General features: G+C 52.5%; 1 long non-coding RNA gene across 2 annotated transcripts; it reads right to left on the bottom strand.

Moving 5' to 3' along the window:
- Positions 1-6,468: 6,468 nt before the first annotated feature.
- Positions 6,469-14,603, bottom strand: LOC116739543. 2 transcript variants are annotated; one of them, XR_004345629.1, is made up of 4 exons: positions 14,388-14,603; positions 9,255-9,379; positions 9,007-9,124; positions 6,469-8,244 (listed from the first exon to the last, which is right to left on the bottom strand). It is a non-coding gene; the product is annotated as an uncharacterized LOC116739543 (long non-coding RNA). The 2 variants fall into 2 exon arrangements; XR_004345628.1 differs by lacking the exon at positions 9,007-9,124 and having other exon boundaries at positions 14,388-14,586.
- Between the last annotated feature and the right edge of the window lie 125 nt (positions 14,604-14,728).

A 14,728-nucleotide genomic window follows, 5' to 3' on the forward strand; every position in this document is an offset into this window, starting at 1 on the left:
AGCCTTTCTCACGTGACCCACACTTTGATCTAGCTCGGGGACAACTCTCAGACCCCGCCTCATTTTTAACTTTTCTTAAGAGACCATCGAGATTATCGCAAGTGTAGCCCAACAATCCAGTGGGAAGGGAGGAGGGGCGGCCGGGTAAGGGCCTGGCTGGCACTGGTGGGGGAGAGCCAGGTCCAGAATGGAGGCTGGCCCCGAGTGGCCAAGGACTTCCGGCCAGCAGAGGTCCTGTCTACGGTGGGGAGGCCCTGCACTCCAAGGGGCAGCTGTGAGCTCTGACCAACCACAGGGTGAGAGCGGCCAAAATCAAGACCGCTCCCCCCCCCCCGCCCTAGGGAAAACTGGGGCACGACCCCAAGCCTCACCAAGGAGCGAGGAAAAGTGGGTTCACGGCAGGCCTCCTAATATTCGTCAGCTGTGGACACTCCTGCGGGACCCCCATCCTTCCCCGCCTACCACTCAGCCTTTCCTATCAGACTCAAGTTAAGTTGGCAGATGTCTCTTCAATTTCATGGTTAATTTTCCCTTCCTCACGTGTCTGTGTTTACAGATCAAACTCCGGAAAATCCATAGCCTGAGGCTCCCTTCTCATCTAATAATAGATTTTCGCCCCCAGCAGTACCCCCGAGCTTGGAAATGTCTCAGTGAATGACAGGATGTGGGACTTCCCAACAAAGCAGGCCCCTCCCTGTCATTCCTTCATTGATCCGAGGGTGACCGGCTCTCCAAGCTTCCCCCAAGCAAGGCCTGAGGGGAACAAAGATAACTGGCCACGGAAAAGGGGCGGTCCAGTAGGAAGCCTCACTACAGCAGCGCAGCAAGCGAGGCTTGAGGGGGGAGAGATAGAAGTGCCCCGGGAGTGCCCCCACCTGAAAGTATGGCCAGCAGTGACTGGTCCCGAGGGACCAGGGGACGAGCATTCCAGGCAGAGTGAACTGCGGTCCCAGAGAGCAGCAGCCCACTACCTGCCGAGACTCTAGGTCACCCGGTGCGGCCGGAGCCCTGGGAGGGGGCTGAACCGCTGGGAGTTGAAACAGAGAAGTAGGAGCGTCAGCTCTCCTATTAGAAAAATGACTTTGGCAGCAGCGTGAAGGGTGAGAGGCGCAGGGGGATCAACGAGGAGGGACAGCTGCAGGGACAGGGAGGAGAGGCCAGGTGCGTGAGGTGGAGAGCCCGCTAAGGCCTGGCGACCGCCTGGCTGGATATGGGAGACTCGGGATGCTCGGGTCTCGGGCTCAGGTGACAGTGGTGCCAGGACCTGGATGCGGATCGGGAGGAGCCAACAGGAGGGGACGGGGCGGGTGGGGAGGCTGAGCGGCCCGGGTGGACCCAGAACGCGCACATCCTGAAGCAACACCTAAGCAAAGGAAAGCGTATGCATCCGCGAAGCACTAGCCTTCGGATAAAGACCTGCGCCGTCTCAGTGGCAGTTCACCCACAAGTATTTTGGAGCAGACACTCTGCCCCAGGAGGCAACAAAACTGGCGACATCCTGCCTTGTGGAGCTGACACTCCAATAGGGTGGGGGGGTGCAGAATGAGGTCAAGGGCATCGGGAGTGAGGCAGGCAAGGCGGTGCAGTGAGTGGTGTGTGATTTTACTTTGCTGTTCAGAGCGGCTGGTCCAGTAGGTGGGCAGAGTCTGGAAGGAGGTCAGAGAGCCAGCCGTGAGGAGGCCGGAAGGACCAGCTTTTGTGTGTTTGCCAGTTTGCTGGTGTTTTAAGAGAATGGGGAAGTAACAGCACAGTTTGTAAGTTGGTGGGAACAATTGGATGCAGACGAGGGGGGTGTGGGAGAAAGAGGGGGGGAGGAGGAAAAAGGGTGTGGGGTCCCTGGCAGAGTCCCAGACGAACCACTCACAGAAGCAGGAGAAAGTGGAGCATGTGGGCACTCGGGCAGGTGGGCAGGAGGAGGGAGGGGACGCTGGCTTCTGATTGCTTCTGTTTTCTATATGAAACAGGAAGCAAGTCCAGCCTCCGGGAGTAACCTCACCTCCAAGCTACTTCCTATCTCAGTTCATCCTTGGGGGCCATCCTGAGAAGTAGTCACCAACATCCCCCAATCGCTTGACGAGGAAACCCAGGCACACAGAGGTTCCGTGACTTTTCCGCCCTCTCCCGGCCACAGAAGGTGGATCTCTGGATCCCAGATCCAGCACAGGTGACCCTAACGATCCCGGCACGTGGCCTCCATGACAAACGCGTGAGAGGAAAGCCAGCCACTGTGTGCTAATTTTAACAGAAACACTTTCTTCTTGAAGAAGGCTTGGAAACATACCTTCCTCTGTGCGTATTTTTCAGGTCTCTGAAATCCTCCTCCCAATCCACTTTTATATCATGCATACATTAACAAAAGAATTTTTTTTAGCATTGCCAGTTCCACAGAAACGAGAATATGATTTTAACTGCTATCCGTACATGTTTTCGCTGGGAGCACTCAGCAGGGGACCTTGTCGGGTTGGGGACGTGCTGGCCCCTGGCCAGGGGGCCAGGGAAGGTGCCACTGTCCTCCAGACCTTGACTGTCACCAAGGACTGTCCTCAGGTATAGCCAAAGGAAACCAAAACCGGGACTGCGCCCTTTCTGGCAGGCTTTGAGAAGTGCTGATAACCCGTCACATGGGCTGCTTGCGCATCTGAGAAGCTAGCACCTCACGTGGTTGGGTTTGTGGCAAAAATAAAGTAAAATTTTTAAAAAGGAAGCAAATATCATTTCCAAATTCAAGGCTGTAACTGATTACAAGTGCCTGGCTTGGAGAAAGCCCTTGCCAAATATTTGCTAAATGTTTATCTTAGATGAACACCGAGTTTTACGTTTGATGGCAAGCCTTACACTTCTACCAGGAAAATCTTTCTAAATATTTTAGAAATTAAGCACAGATGTTTTTACACAACACAAACGACAATTTCATGCAAATCACAAGGTCAGTCTTATCGCCAGTACAATACACGGGCAGACCTCGTTTTAGTGCACCTTGCTTTACCGCACTTTGCAGACCCGCATTTTTTACAAGTTGAAGGCCCGCGGGAAGTCTGTCGGCGCCACTTTTCCAACAGCATTTGCTCACTTCATGTCTCCGTGGTACATTTCGGTAATTGTCCCAATATTTCAAGCTTTCTCATTATTATTATCTTTGTGGTGGTGATCTATGATCAGCGATCTTTACTGTTACTAGTACGACTCGCCGAAGGCTAAGATGAGGATTAGTATTGTTTATCAATAAATTATTTTTTAATTAAGGTATGCACATTTTTTTTTAGACCTAATGCTGTTGCACACTTAACAGACTACAGTGTGCTGTAAACATAACTTTTCTATGCACTGGGAAAGGAAAAAAATTGTGTGACCCGCTTTATTGCGGTGGTCTGGAACCAAACCCAAAATACCTCCGAGGTCTGCCTGGATGTTTTACTATATTTAAATCCATACTACTACGCCCTTCAGTCTCTAAGAGGTGGTCCTCACTGCATAATCCTGCCCAGTAGAACACACTTACTTGTGCAGTGAAACACAGAAGCATCTCCTTAAGTCAACATTTTCTAGCAATTCTCGCAAGAACAGAGAGAAAGTTCTGAATAGAAAGTTTCTAGCTAAATAAGTTACCAAGCAGCTGTCCTCAAAACCTCTGAAAACACTGCAGTATCAATAGATGTCTGTGATGGATCTGGACTAACGATGAGCTAAAACACAAAAGTCCACACATTTATGGCAACCACGCGCAAGATGAACTGAACGCCTTTTTCATCCGCCACATTCAGAGTAACAGGACAGGGTGCTTCTCCAGGACTTCCTGACTGCGGGCAGGGGGAGTCCAAGAAAACTTCAGCCACATGCGGATGCTGAAGCGGCATGTGGTCCCCATCCTGACGGTTCTACAAACTCCCTGGGTGACTTGGACAAGTCACTTCACCTCTGAGAGCCAGGCTTCCTTACACGAAGATACCCACCATCCTTTCAGAAATACAACGTCTCTTCTGTGGGGGGCAGTTTTACCCCATCACCTTCCATTATGACAGAATCGCCAATTCTAAATGGAACTTCGAGAGAGAAACCAATGTGTATCCCGCTCCTGCTATGTGTTGGACGCTGTAGGGACTCATACTTCGTATCAAGGCCGTGATACTCAGGTATCACCCCCAACTTGGAGGAAAGAGGCCACCTCCCCACTGAGCTGGGTCCACTGAACCCCTTGTAACTTATCTCTGCATCCCCAGTGCCTGGAACGTAGTAGGTGCTCAATGAATGTCTAATGGAACTCAGGGTCACTTGACCAGGTGAGGGTTCAAACCTAGGTCCTTCTGCCTCCAGACTGAGCTCCGGCCCAGAGACTGTGAGGTGTGTCCCCCACCCCACCCCCGCCCCCGCTTCAGGCTAGAAATAGGTCTGGACCATTCCAGAAGGCCATTCCTGGTTTTATAAAATCAAGAGTGCCCAGGTAGTAGGAGAGACACTCGTTAAGACGATGACCGCTCTCTGGGACTCACTCGGTGTTTTGTGATTACAGAGTGTCATTCAGGGGAAATGATGGACCGCTCAAATTTTCTACCCTCTGCCAGGCATCAGTGAAAGTTACTCAGCTTTACAGCAAGTACTTCCCTTTGAAATCTGCCGCCAAGTGGACTCGTTACCATTTACCAGAGCACTGAAGTTGGTGACAGCAGGCATCTTCTTTGGTTGGGGGCAAGCGAATGACCACTCCCAAGCTGAGGGGAGAGGTCACTTCCTTAGGTCAGGGCGGGACCTCTGTGGGTCACCCATCCGCCTCCCCTCATCGTCAGTCATTTTTAAGGGGCCCTGCGGGGCCTGGGAGAGTCTTGGTCTCCTGCTCTCTCGGTCATTAGTCTATTCTGCCACATACCTCAGTTTTCCGCAGAGGGAAGCAGAAGAAACCATGTGGTCACGGGGCCCTGGCTTTGTAAAACAAGCGGCCCGGAAGACTGCAGAGGGCAGGGGTCCTCAGGAAGGAGAGGCGGCCTCTGCCGTGAGGGCCCCTCTGCCCCGTACCCTCCTCTGGCCAGGCCCACCCTGGGTCCCCTCTCCAGCCCTGTTCGGTGGCTCCTACCTGCTCCCTGCACGGTGGACATGGCTGGCTTCAGTGAGATGCCCCTGGGCGGTGGGCGGGAGCCTGAGGACGGGAGCCAGGAAGAGTTCGCTTACGCTCCAGCAGAAGGTGGGCAGGGGCCGTCATGAATGGGTGATGGAGAAGGCCACGGGGGCGGGGCCATCGCAGGAAGGGCCGGGCCTCCGGGGGGACAGAATGCTGGCTCACAATCCAAGATTCTCAGGTTCTGAGCCTGGAGTCCCGCCACTAGGAAGAGGCTCGAGGTGCCACCAACCAGATTTCACCTCTGGGAGCTGGGAGGGTTTGGTGAGAAGCCCGTTTAAGAGCACTGCCCAGGGGATCCTTGATGAGAACCATGACTTATGGTCTGTAGGGGCGGGAGAGCCACTCAGGTGACAAAATGTGACCGGCACCAAAGACAAAGGCCCAGCGTCAGGGTGTTTCCTGTGTCCCTAGAAAGTGTCAGCAGGGACTGGAGGGGTGGGGAATGTTGACACGAACATCCCATGAAATTCCAGGAGCCAGGCCCCCCTCAAATGGGGCCACTGTTCATTCGTCTGCTTTCACGGGTTCCTCCCTTTACTTTCTGAGGACAAGTTCCTTCTGCAGTTTTGACAAAGACCCAAGGAAAGGGGAGTGGTGTCGTGCACCTCCGCCAGGAGGAGGGGGTACCCGGGGTCTGTGTGGGGAGCCGGTGGGAGGACCCCGGAGGCGTGCACTCTGTTCAGGGCATGTCCTGTGCTCCCTGGGCTGCCCGTACTTTCAGCTGCTGCAGGTGGAAAGCGGTAACAGGTGTGCTGTGTGGGAGGGTTCCCATATGCTTACCACGAACCGCCTTGCCCAAGGAACTCGTTGGCAAACTGAGCTGTTACCTGCAGTTCACATCCCTACAGCAAGCAGGGCTGGGTGCTGTAGCGTAAGCTGTGGTCTTTGGCGCTACCCACTACGTAACCCTTACCCCTTTCACTTAGGAGGAGTGGCCTTTAGTGGAAACAGGTCTCCTTCCTGTCTTCCTACCTGTAGCCTGTCGGAGGTGTAATCGTGTGGTCTTTCTTTTAAAGGCGACACAGCCTGCTTTTCCATCTCAGGGCTGCGGGTCCTGGCCTCTGTCACCTGCAGGCCTCCCATCTCTCCAGGCGCCCCTCACACCATGCCTGAGAGCCTCCACGCTCAGCACGCAGGCGCCAGGAGGCCGGGCCGTCTGGGGTCCGCTACTCCGTCTCCTTAGCCTGCTAAGGAGGAGCCCCCTCGTGACTCAGTTTCCTCAGCTGTAAAATGAGGCATTAATAGCACGTACTCACCCGACCTTTGCGCGAGGTCCAGGACACGGCACACGGCACCAAGTGAGCGACCATCAGCCAAGTGTGGTCACTGCCTCTGAGCACTGGGGCCCCTGCACAGGGCAGCGGCACATCAGGCACTGACATCCGGTGGGACCTGACCGCCCCCCTGCTGCCCCCCACCCAGCAATCCTGGTGGATGGTGTGGAGTGGATCTTGTCATCTTTCCTGTCAGTTACATGCATACCTAATAGACTAGGGTTGCCTTTTCCCCACGTGGGGACATGTTCTGTCTTGTTGTGTAATTCGTTTTTTCCACTTGGAGATCTTTGCTCCTCCTCTGAGATACCCATGATCTCTGTCCTCTGTCTGATCGATATATGTCCCTGCTTGTCGGAAGGCCAGGTCCCCCAACTGGGATTCCATACCCAGATCCCTTTCACTTGCTGCTGGGGTTCCCAATTGTCCCAGGAGCATCCACACTCCCTGCACTTTGTTTAATGCTCAATGTAACTCTCATGTCCAATGAACCAAATTTTACACCTCTTTCTCTGTTTTGCACATCTAAACAACGATTACAAATACATTAAAGTCATTCTCTTAAACAACGTAACCTGCAGTTATAAATACGGCATGGTTGATTCTTTCGAATACTGCAAACACCTCAGACAGCAAATGAAGCTTATATTAACGTGATGACTACAAAACCAATTTCTTACTCCAAATATCAACATCATGGATTTAACTAATCTCTTCGTTATTTCCTTTATTTTTTTTTCAAATACCTTTTTTGGGTTACAGCTATCTTTACTTCGATATTCTTCCAGGATTGACGGCCCCAGAGAAGAAGAATACCATCTCTAATCAGCCGAGTTAAGGCATTTTGGTTATAGATGGAGTAATTCCTGGATAGGGCTGGATCTAGATGGTTCTTCCCAAGGCCATCAGTTGAAAGTTGCTGTTTATAAGTAAATGCCATTTGCTACATCGATCAGATTTGAAAGCTCAAACCCTTCGCATAGGTTTTAATTCTTTGCTGCCCTGTGTTTCCCCTAAAACGATGCATTTGTAAAGTCTTGCTTGGTAATACAGTATTATGTAATCCATCTTTGGGTTTTTCTGATCAACTAACCTGGTCCTGTCATTATGAATTAGTGACTTATCTGTTAGCATTATTAAAGAGTTATGTGTGTCTTATTAGTATTGCATTAAAATTAGCAAGGCCATCTAGAAATTCCATCGCCCAGAAATGAAGGGTTGAATCTTCATGGTTAAGTTTTCTCTTCAGGACACCTGGGGAGTGCAGATCTGGGAACACCCCGCTGAGCCTGCCCGTTACCTGGCTTCCGTGTGTGAGTGCTGGGGCAGACCCCTCCTGGCCCTCATGAGCGACCACCAGTGTGGACACTTCCTGCTTTTGGGGAGCCACTAGCTTTGTCCCTTGGTCCATGCATTTACCGGTTTCTACTTACACAGACAGAAACAAATACCCAGCATCACTTTATAATCGGGGTGGGGCAGGGGGTGGACAGCATACTTATACATTAGCAGCCGCCCACTGCGTTCGTTTTCTGGGCTATACAAGAGAGGACCACAGGTTCAGCAGCTGAAAACAATGCCCATTAATTATCTCACAGTCTCCGTGGGCCAGGAGTCTGGGCTCAGCTCAGCTGGTCTTCTGCTCAGGGTCTCACAAGGCTGCTGTCACGGGGTCGATCGGGCTGCATTCTTACCTGGAGGTCTCAGTGAGGAGAATCCGCTGCCAGGCCCATGCAAGGTGTTTACAGGATTCATTTCCTCGCAGCTGATGACTGAGGGTCCTGGCTTCTTGTTGGCTGCCCTGGGATCTAGAAGCTGCCCCCAGTCCCCGGAGGCTGTTCACAGCCTGGCTGTTTGCTTCTGCAGGGCCAGCAGGAGAGAAATTTCCTAGCCTCTCTTCAAAGGGCTTTTCCCTAATTCAGCCAAGCTCGACCAGGATAATCTTCATTTTGATTAACTCAGAATCAACTGACTGGGCACCTTAATCACACCTGCAAAATCCCTTTCCCTTTGCAGCGTTCTGCCAGCTAGAAGGATGTCACGGGTCAGCCCCCATTCAAGGGAGGGGGCTATATTGGGGGTGCTGAGATCTCGGGGGCCACTCTCCCCCATCTTCCGCAGTTACAACTACCTTTGTGCACACATCATAGTAGCGGTTCCCTCTGGAGTTTCACTATGAGCTTGTGGCTTTGCCGCAGACCCAGAGGCCGTCTCCCTCAAGGTGTCCTGTGCTGGGTCTCCCGCCACCTGGCCTGCCTGCTGGTCCCGGGCCTTTGCACTTGACGTTCCCTCTGTCCACTTCCCTCTCCCCTGAGGGAGCCACATCCTTGTTCCTTTACTGTATCCCAGCCTCTGCTAAACTGTCGCCCCATCAGAGAAATCAGAAAACCACTGAGAGAGGCAGCAGTGTAGGGGTCAGGAGCCAGGCTCTGAAGGGTGAACCCCAGCTGCCTCTGGACCCACCATGTGACCTCCCACCCTGAGCCCGAGGGTCGTCCTTGGTCAAGTGCGGACGGGGGTCTGGGCTCTCATAGACCCCTGGCCCACATACACAGTTACCCAACTGACTCCTTTCTACCTGGGATGAAAGTGGCTCCTTGTGTGGGTTCAGGGCAAGCTCACCTGCCTTCCTGGTGGTCAGAGGCCCTGGTTGGGGATCCCATGCTGCTCCTGACCCCTTGCTGGTCCTTTCCACTTTCTGGAGGAATTTCCTTTATGAAGTTTCCCTTAATTTGACTTCCTTCGGATCAGAAGACATTTATCTTAGGTGACCTATGGAAGCCTCTCGATACCTAAATCAGATTCATCCTCTCTCTCCACGACCTGCTGCCCCACCTCTCACCGTTCACTAGTATTTGTCAAGTACTTACCATGATGCCCAAAGAACTACACCAGGCAGCGAAGTAGCTTGTCAAACAATCCCGAAACTCGCATTCCTAAAGCTTCCTTTAATAGATGAGCTTTATCACTTGGGGAGAAAGAGGCGTGACCGTAACTGTAAAACATAAATTGGAAAAGAGGTTTCACACAGAGTACTTGACCCCTAAAATATATACTTGGAAATACAATGGGGGACCAGAAAGAGGAATTCGGGAATTTTACATGAAAGGCATTCACGGTAGCAGTAAGATCCAGCTGGTGTTTTAGGAGGGTAGGCAGCAAGCGCTTTAGAGCAGGAGCCTGGAGTTTTTCCTCTCTGCACCTGCACATTTATTGGCTTTAAAGTAACTGAAGAGCTCCTGCTGGGACTTATTCTTGTGAGGGGACCTCATGAGCTTCCTGCAAGTGGTCTCCAGTCCAGGCAGCGTGAGCCCTCTGTTCACGTGGGATCTGAGGCCAGCAACCATGCAAGGGGGTGAGAATGCTGCCACTGGTGACCAGTGTTCACCACCTGTCCCATCCCCCGGGTCCAAAGCAAGATGGAAGGGACAGTAAAATTCATGTACATAGCCCTGGGCATCAGTCCCAGCCCTGCCACTGAATGGGTCTACAGGACGACTGTTTTTTTCTTTATATATAAATTTATTTATTTATTTTTGGCTGTGTTGGGTCTTTGTTGCTGCATGCAGGCTTTCTCCAGTTGCGACGAGCGGGGCTACTCTTCATTGCAGTGCGCAGGCTTCTCTTGTTGCGGAGCACGGGCTCTAGGCGTGCGGGCTTCAGTAGTTGTGGCACACGGGCTCAGTAGTTGTGGCTCGCGGGCTCTAGAGCGCAGGCTCAGTAGTTGTGGCACATGGGCTCAGCCGTTCCGCGGCATGTGGGATCTTCGCGGACCAGGGCTCGAACCCGTGTCGCCTGCATTGGCAGGCGGATTCTCATCCACTGCGCCACCAGGGAAGCCCCTGGTGGCCTGGTTTTGAATGTTCGGTGCGAGTTTAGTGCCATTAGAAGCTCCTCAAACTGCTGTCGACCGGTAGCCGTCATGTGGCGTAGCGCAGGGTAACACATAAAGCGAGCGGAAGGTGGATCCTAAGAAGCTTCTGGCAGATAACAGATAAATACAGAGACCCATATACCTACAGGTATATAAACACTAGGGATTGAATGTATGAGTGCAAGTTTTGTTTTGCTTCCTGGAGCACAGCTTATGCTAAGCACATAACCCTGGGTCTTCTTTTGGTCTACTCCTGACCCTTGTACTTTACCCCTGACCTTATCAGTTTCTCCTCCTTAACCCCTAATTAATTGCCTTTATACACACAACTCAAAAAAAACCTTAGGGGCTACAGTCTTTCCTGCCTTCTAAGGTATTTCTCTCTCCCCTCTTGGACCTTTTCAGCTCCAGGTGAAAAGGACTCTTGACTAATCTGAACTCCCAACAGTGCCTGCATGGAGCCTACCACATAGTAAGCACTCCTAAAATGTTTGTCAAATGAACGCCTGACCTGGCTGTGTTTACATGACTTTGCATAACTGGGCGAGGGTCAGGCAGCTGCGACAGTGCCTATCACTGGCTTCCAGGTTTCGCTCTTTGTTTGTTTGCTTTTAGAGGTTTTGTAGGTTTTCTCTTAGACACAAAAACATCATCTCTTCACTTCAAGGCGGCGTCGCCCGTACTTGGCTGTGTGCATCTGGACGTGCACACGACCTCTGAGTCGCATTTTTCTACAGACCGTTTCTGCAAGTTTCCCTTTGCCAGAGACGGGGAAAACAGCACATTTTTAGCTGCTTCATCTAGCACTGTAAGTATCAAAGGAAAAACGAAAGTGTTGAAATTAATTTCGTTAGCAGAGTGTAAAGGAAGGACCTGTGCGGTGTGGGCCACCCGGGAGCTGGGCACCACCGGCTGAGTGGTGAGAAGGGACCTGGAGAAGGCAGTCTGCCCAGGGTCTCGCCCTAGGGGTACCAGGCTCACGGCAGACATGTGACTGATGGGCTTTACAAGGGAGGAATGAGAGTAAGCAGAATTAAAGTGAAAACACTGTGTACCACTTGTGAGTAAGAGTTTACTCCGAGTGAATAATAGTTTCCACAGAGAAAGGAAACTTCAAACAGTGCTAAAGAGATACGCCATCAGAGAGTTTAGGAGCAACCTGGCCACCTCCATCTGGCACCTGGCGGAGAGCCTACTGCCTCATGAGAGGGTGAAGACAGCCACGCACAGTGCTGGTGGAGGTGGGGGTGAGACGCAGGGGGCCGAGATGTGTGAGGGTCGGTTCTGCTAATCTATACCCCTTTTTTTCGGGCTCTTCCAACATTTTTCAGTGCATGACTTACCCATTATCTGGGGGACTGAGGGAGGGATATTCATTCCTTTAATAAAAGTTGAGTACCTATTGTGTGTTAGGCAATGATAAAGCCGTGGAAATTCCAATGTCAGTAAGAAAGGCACTCCCTTGGAGATCTCCCAGTGTGGTCAGGGAGACAGATGGGATTACGATTACGATACAACATGTGATGGGCTAGAATGGAGAGAGTACAAAGTATGAGGGTGCAATAACGCAGATCTGCTTTCCCTTGGGTTCAGTAAGACTTGACCTTTGATCTGAGACTTGAGGCTGAATGAGAATGGACAGTGGAAGAAGGAAGGTGGGTGGGACGTTGGCACAGTGGGAGCTGCGTGGGGGAAGCCTAGGGGTCTGACAGAGTGGGGAGGGCCCGCACAGGGACCTCTGCCAAGGCTCAAGCGTATAGGTTCACGGGGGATGAGGCACCACAAAACGTGGAGCCGGCGGGGAGGCTGCTGGGAAGAGCCTGAGCTCTTGCCTGTGGCTGATGGGCGACCACTGGGAACGTCTAGCCAGCCCATCCTGGCATCAGTCCAGCCATCCCTCCCTGTCCCAAATACCAGAATATACACGGTAACGTCCGTCACCTTGAAAGCATCTCTCCATCAATCATTTGGGAGGGCGCTGGATCCAGGGTTGTTTCTAAAGTGTTTCTGGAACTTCCACTAAGCAGTGATGCAAATGGCAAGTGCACCAACCCAGCTACACAGAGATGATAAGAATAATACTAGGAATGTGTGAGTGCTCTGCGGGCGCCAGGCACTGCTGTAAATGCTCCACACGCACTTTCTCACTTCATCCTCCCTCCAACCCAAAGAGGCAGGTGGTGGTGTTATTCCCATTTTGCTGATGAGGAGGACACGGGCTCAGAAGGTGAGCGGCTCACATAGTAAGTGATGGACCTGGAACCTGAACCCACTGTGTCTGGCCTAGGAGAGAAGTGGCAGCGTTAGGATGGAGAAGAAACAGGAAATGGGGACTTTCCTGGTGGCGCAGTGGTTAAGAATCCGCCTGCCAATGCAGGGGACACGGGTTCAAGCCCTGGTCTGGGAAGATCCTACATGCCGCGGAGCAACTAAGCCCGCGTGCCACAACTACTGAGCCTGCGCTCTAGAGCCTGCGTGCCACAACTACTGAGCCCGCGTGCCACAACTACTGAGCCTGCGCTCTAAAGCCTGCAAGCCACAACTACTGAAGCCCGTGCACCTAGAGCTCGCGCTCCACAACAAGAGAAGCCACCGCAACGAGAAGCCCACGCACCGCAACGAAGTGTAGCCCCCGATTGCCACAACTACAGAAGGCCCGCGCATAGCAACGAAGACCCAATGCAGCCAAAAATAAATAATTGTTTTAAAAAAAGAAACAGGAAATGAAGGCTACGATTAAAAAGCAGAAATAGGAATGAGGATAATCCGTTGCGGTGAGGGCAGAAAAATGCAGACCTCCTGACAATAACTGAAGAGTCAGCTCTGCCAAGGTTGGAAGGACTGGGGGTGGGGGTGGCCGATGGGGAGGAACATGAGTCCCCAGAGAGTCCACTGGGTCAGACCCTGAATCCAAGAAAACTGGCACTCAACTCTGTCACAGCCCATGAGCACTGCAAGAACCTTGGAGAGCTCCGAATTCACGCTTTTTCTAAAGTAGAAACCAAGGCCAGAGAGAAGAAATGGCTACAAAGTGTCACACACAGAACAGAGTCCAGTGGTCTCGACTTTGAGACTAATGTTTCTGCAGACTAGTGGCCACTCGTGCTCCTGCTAATAGTACCCTAATTTTCCTCTGAGGAACCCACGCCCTCTGTCTGGCTGAGCCCTCATGCTAAGGGTCTTAGCTCAGGCTGCTACAACAAAAATGGCACAGACTAGGGGCTTAAACAACAAATACTTCGCACAATTCTGGAAGCTGAAAGTCCAAGATCAAGGCACCAGTAGAGATGGCATCTGGGGACAGCCTGATTCCTGGCTTGAAGACAGCCACCCTCTTACTGTATCATCACAAGGGGAAGAGGCGTGAGGTCTTTTGTGTCTCTTCTTATGAAGGCACTAGTCTCTTCATCAGGGCTCCACCCTCATGACCTAATTACCTCCCAAAGGCCCTGTCTCCAAATACCATCCCACTGGCGATTAGGGTTTCAAGATGAATTCTGGGGGGGACACAAACATACCATCCATAACAACCCACATCTCCAGACTAAGCCAGTCCACAAATGCCATTCCCTCGTTACACACAAGACTCCATAATGCCATCCAGGGTGAATCAGAGGCCTCTGCCTTTTCTCCCTCTGGAGTCAACCCATGGAGGGCTTCCCCAGTGCGTCCTCAGAAGAGCAAGAACCAGAGAGGAAGGGAGGGAGACTAGGTCCAAGTGACACTGCTTCAGCCTTTCTGTCTGGCTGTGCCTGGCCTTTCATCAGTCACAACTCCTTTTTTTTAAATTTTTCTTTCTCCATCCCAAGGTCCATGTACAGCACTTACACCAGAGCCTGGCACCTAGCCAGCGCTCACATGGCAGTATCACTATACAAGCTACCTCGAATTAGGTTTTCTGTCATTGGCAACACAAGAGCCTGAACAAAACGGTGACCTGTTATTGCTACCACACCACGCCGTAGTCACAATTTCTCCCAAGAAGAAACTTTATGTGTACTCAGACATCTCAGTTAGATGGAAACCACCTAGACACCTGTTTCGATGCCCGAGACCAATGGCCCAGAAGCCGGCTCCCCTCCCCCCTCCTCCAGTCCCTGCAGAGCCGCGCACCCAGGCACCTCCCTACCTGGCCCCTCTCCTCGCCTGCGGCCCAGAGAGCACACCGCCTGCTCCGGCAGGTGGACCTGGGGGTGGCGGGCGGTCTTAGGGGGCGACCAGCCGGGTCCTGGGGGGCGGCGGGCGGTCTGCAGGCCCGCCTCGGTACCGGGAGCGCGGGCAGCTCGCCCCATCACCGCACCCCCGAAGCTCAACTTCTTCGAGATCCCGGAAGTGGGCGGGCGTGCGACCCAGCCGAGACCCCAAAGCCGGCTGGTGACGCAGCGTGCCGCAGCCAATCGCGCGCCTCCTGCGTTTGCGTTATTGCGAGGCCGGCCAATGGGCGCGGGCCTGGCTGCCGCTTCCTGCCCA

Source organism: Phocoena sinus, chromosome 15 (assembly GCF_008692025.1).
Source record: "Phocoena sinus isolate mPhoSin1 chromosome 15, mPhoSin1.pri, whole genome shotgun sequence".
Classification (NCBI taxonomy): Eukaryota; Metazoa; Chordata; class Mammalia; order Artiodactyla; family Phocoenidae; genus Phocoena; species Phocoena sinus.